Source organism: Siphateles boraxobius, unplaced genomic scaffold (genome assembly GCF_051911475.1).
Source record: "Siphateles boraxobius isolate OS27281-9 unplaced genomic scaffold, OSU_SipBor_1 32, whole genome shotgun sequence".
NCBI classification, from domain to species: Eukaryota; Metazoa; Chordata; class Actinopteri; order Cypriniformes; family Leuciscidae; genus Siphateles; species Siphateles boraxobius.
Genome location: NW_027508942.1, coordinates 1,750,346 through 1,754,142, shown reverse-complemented (window position 1 = coordinate 1,754,142; position 3,797 = coordinate 1,750,346).

Here is a 3,797-nt window from a genome sequence, read left to right as displayed (position 1 = left end):
CCTCGAAGGCGAATCTCAAGAATGGCCTGTGACGAGGGTTTATCTGAATGTGAAAGTAAGCGTCTTTCAGATCCATTGTGACAAACCAATCCCCCGTGCGCACTTGCGCGAGGATATGTTTGATAGTTAACATTTTGAACGGCCGTCTCATGAGAGCTTTGTTCAAATGTCTCAAATCTAGAATGGGTCTGAGACCGGCGTCTTTTTTCGGAATCAGAAAATAGCGGCTGTAAAAACCCATGTGTTTTAGCGCGGGGGGGACTAATTCTATCGCCCCTTTTGCTAATAGATTCTGTACTTCGGTGCGAAGCACGTGACCCACGTTGCTTCTCACCGAAGTCTCGAGAACCGCCTGAAATTTCGGGGGTCTGCGAGCGAATTGGAGCGAGTAACCTCGCTTTATAGTGTTTATGACCCAACTCGACACACCGGGGATAGCTTGCCAGGCTAGAACACGTGTGGCTAGGGCTTGACACACTGACTGGGGCTGGTCGCCTAATGTAGGGGGACCGGATACCCTTATCATGTGATTTGTGCATACATTGAGTATTGGACTGACTGTACAGGCATTCGCGTGTGGGGAAGTCAGTGTTACAACAGGGGAGGGGCCGCCTAGTGAAGGGGGACCTGATACCCTTATATTGTGATTTGTGCACACATCGAGTATTGGACTGACTGTACAAGCATTTGCGTGTAGGGAAGGCAGTATTATAACGGGGGAGGGGCCGCCTGATGAAGGGGGACCGTGAACCCACGTGTTGTGTTTGTGAAACATACTCTTTTTGTGCTTTATATGGGTCGCCGTGAAAACGGCGTTTGTTTGCAAGAACGCGCTTACTGTTGCGGGCCTGTTTGCAGTAATAAAATCCCCAGCCACCTGAACTGAACAAGGGGCTGTGGGAAGTTTTGTTGACTTCTTCGAGGGTGGTCCGGCGAGTGCGGGACCCGTGCCCTCTCTCTTTCCCCTGCATGCTAGGACGACTTTGGCGGCGCTGTGTGAGGCGCGGCGCTTGGTCTGGGGCCTTGGCGTCGGGGAAGCGGGAAGCGCTTGGTTGCTCTTGGCTGGCGCTGGGCATCAGCCGCAGGGCGGGGCTGAGAGGCCTGCTTCGTGGGCTTTGTTGGCCGAGGCGTCGGCGGGGCTAGCTTGTGAGCACTCGACGCCGAGCTAGAGCGCTTAGGCAGGAAGTGACGCATGGCCTGGGACGCTTTCTGTGCCTCGGTGTATCTTTCTGAGAACCCCTTCACTGCCGGGCCGAAGAGGCCGGTGCTGGATACTGGGGGGTCGAGGAACTTTGTTCTCTCCGCGTCCTTAATGTCAGTGAGGGTAAGCCAGAGGTGGCGCTCGAGCACGACCAAACTCGCCATATTCCTCCCGATAGCCTGCGCTGTGGCCTTAGTAGCTCTCAGGGCCAGGTCTGTGGCGCTCCGAAGGTCCCGAAAAGCCTCAGGGTCCGGGCCAGCCTCGTCCATAGACCGGAGGAGTTTGGCCTGGTAAACCTGCAGCACGGCCATCGTGTGCAGGGCCGATGCAGCCTGACCGGAGGCGGAATACGCGCGTCCGGCGAGGGCTGAAGTGCTACGGCACGGCTTGTTGGGATGCACAGCTCTAGTTCGCCAGCTAGCAGCTGTGTTCGGGCAGAGATGAGCGGCCAACGCCTCTTCGAGGGGCGGCAACGACTCATAGCCTTTTTCCGCTGCTCCGTCCACGGAGGAGAGCGTCGTGAAAACTGCGGGGCCTCGTGTAGAATAAGGAGTGCGCCAGGCCTTGGTAAGCTCCTCGTGTACCTCAGGAAAAAATGGCGCTGGCTTGTGACGAGGGGCCTGTTGGTGCCCTGGCAGAAACCAGCCATCCAGCCGACTTCGAGGGGGTTCAGCGGGCGCGGCCCACTCGAGCTCGAGGTCCGCTACGGCCTGCGTCAGGATCCGAAGCATTTCCGCGTCGGAGTTAGTCCTGGTAGCTGAGGCGTTGGGCGTTGGCTGGGAAGCCATGACGGGGTCGAAAGAGCCCGGCCATTCTTCCTCAGACGCAGCGATAGACAGGCTGTCGTCGTGCTCGCTAGGCCCGCCGAAGGAGACAAGGCCCGCCACGTGGGGGGGGCGCTGATCTCCCTCGAACAGGACCGGAGATGAACGGGTTGGAGAGAGTGAGGCACGCGGGGACGAGGCCGGCGTGCGTTCACTAACATCCATGTTCTCCGGCTGCCGTTGGCTGCGGCGCTTCTTCTTCCTTGGCTGAAGTAGGGCCGGAAAAGGAAGCGCGGGAGAGGCGGCGTCGCCGTCACGGGAGAGGGCTAGCCGAGTTCGCAGCACGGAGATAGGCATGCTCTCGCAGGCCGCACATCCGCCGGCAGACAGTGCATTCTCCGCGTGGTGAAGTCCCAGGCATGGAATGCAGCTAGCGTGTTCGTCCGCCTCGTGCAGCTTGCATCCGCACGTGGCGCAGGTCTTAACACGATGCATTTGAACAACGCTCGTACAAATAATACAATATACAAAGAGCAATGAAAAGGATATCGCCGGATAGCCACAGGAGGGACGGCGTCAGGAGAAACACGGTGAAATGTGTCGTCTGCTGAACTGTAGCTGGCTCAGGCTGAAGGCTTGTTCGACGGCGAAGGCTCAATAAATGGTCAGAGACGTGAAGTTTGTCGCTGAAGGAGTAAAATCTGCTATAATGGCGAATTCGGGGGCTATTATAGACTGAGGTCACGCCCCCTTGGCGGGCTCTGACGTGTATGACGCAGAGTGATCTCATTGGTTGCACGTCAGAGGCACCTGCGCCATTGGATATGCAGTTGCCGCAGCGCAGCCTATGAGCGAGCCAGACGCTCATGTTCTAGCTGTGCAGCTGCAAATGCGCTTTACATAAAGGCTTCAGTAAATCGAGGAAAAGGAGTTTCCCCACTGCGTATAGCTACGCAATACGAAGTGACCGTTCGAAAGGGAACGTGATGCTTCCATAACGCATTGTTCCCATAACGTAAGCGCTGTTTCTCTGGCATTTTCAAAGGCTCATAAAAATGTGTCTTGGCTTGATACGCAGTCTCATGGTCTAACTCTAATGAAATTCAAATTTTAAACATTTTACTGAAGCAATATTATGGGTCTTTCTTAGCCTACACTTCCTATTTGAGCCAATGCAGATGAACGAGCAAAGTTATTTCAGGGCAAGACCACCCCGAGTGTAAAGCCTAACGTAATTGGTTGTAGCGAGAACGTGCTACGATTGGTCAGCTCAATGTGGCCGTTATCTGATTGGCTTAGGTAAAGGGTGGGTGGAGTCCACTTATTTGTGGATTTATCTGCACGTCGACGCTAGAAGTGTTTCAAAATCCACAAATGCGTTAGGGGATTTACAACTGCACAGGAACCGATTCACAAATAAATGCCAGGCAGAGTTGTGTTTGTGGTATAAACAACATTTGTAAATATATTTTTTATTAGCAAATCTCATTCTATTTATTTGTGAGTTTTATAAAAAATCTTTGTGAAAGTCTTTACATTTATTTGTGGATCTTAATCTATTTATTTGTGAATTTGATATATTTTTGTGAATCTCTTTACATTTATTTGTGGAACATAATCTATTTATTTGGAATAATGGAACAATTCTACCCCCATATATATGTTCTTAATGCGAATTTTGTCATTGTTTTGCAGCACACTAGCTAGATAAAAGTAATGCTAACATATTCATACTAAAAGCCAATAAAAAAGAAGAAGCCCATTTGGATTTCATGGGGACTTTAAGCCAAGGTAGGCTAATTCTCTGCTCGTCCTCCAGGCCTGCAGGTGGG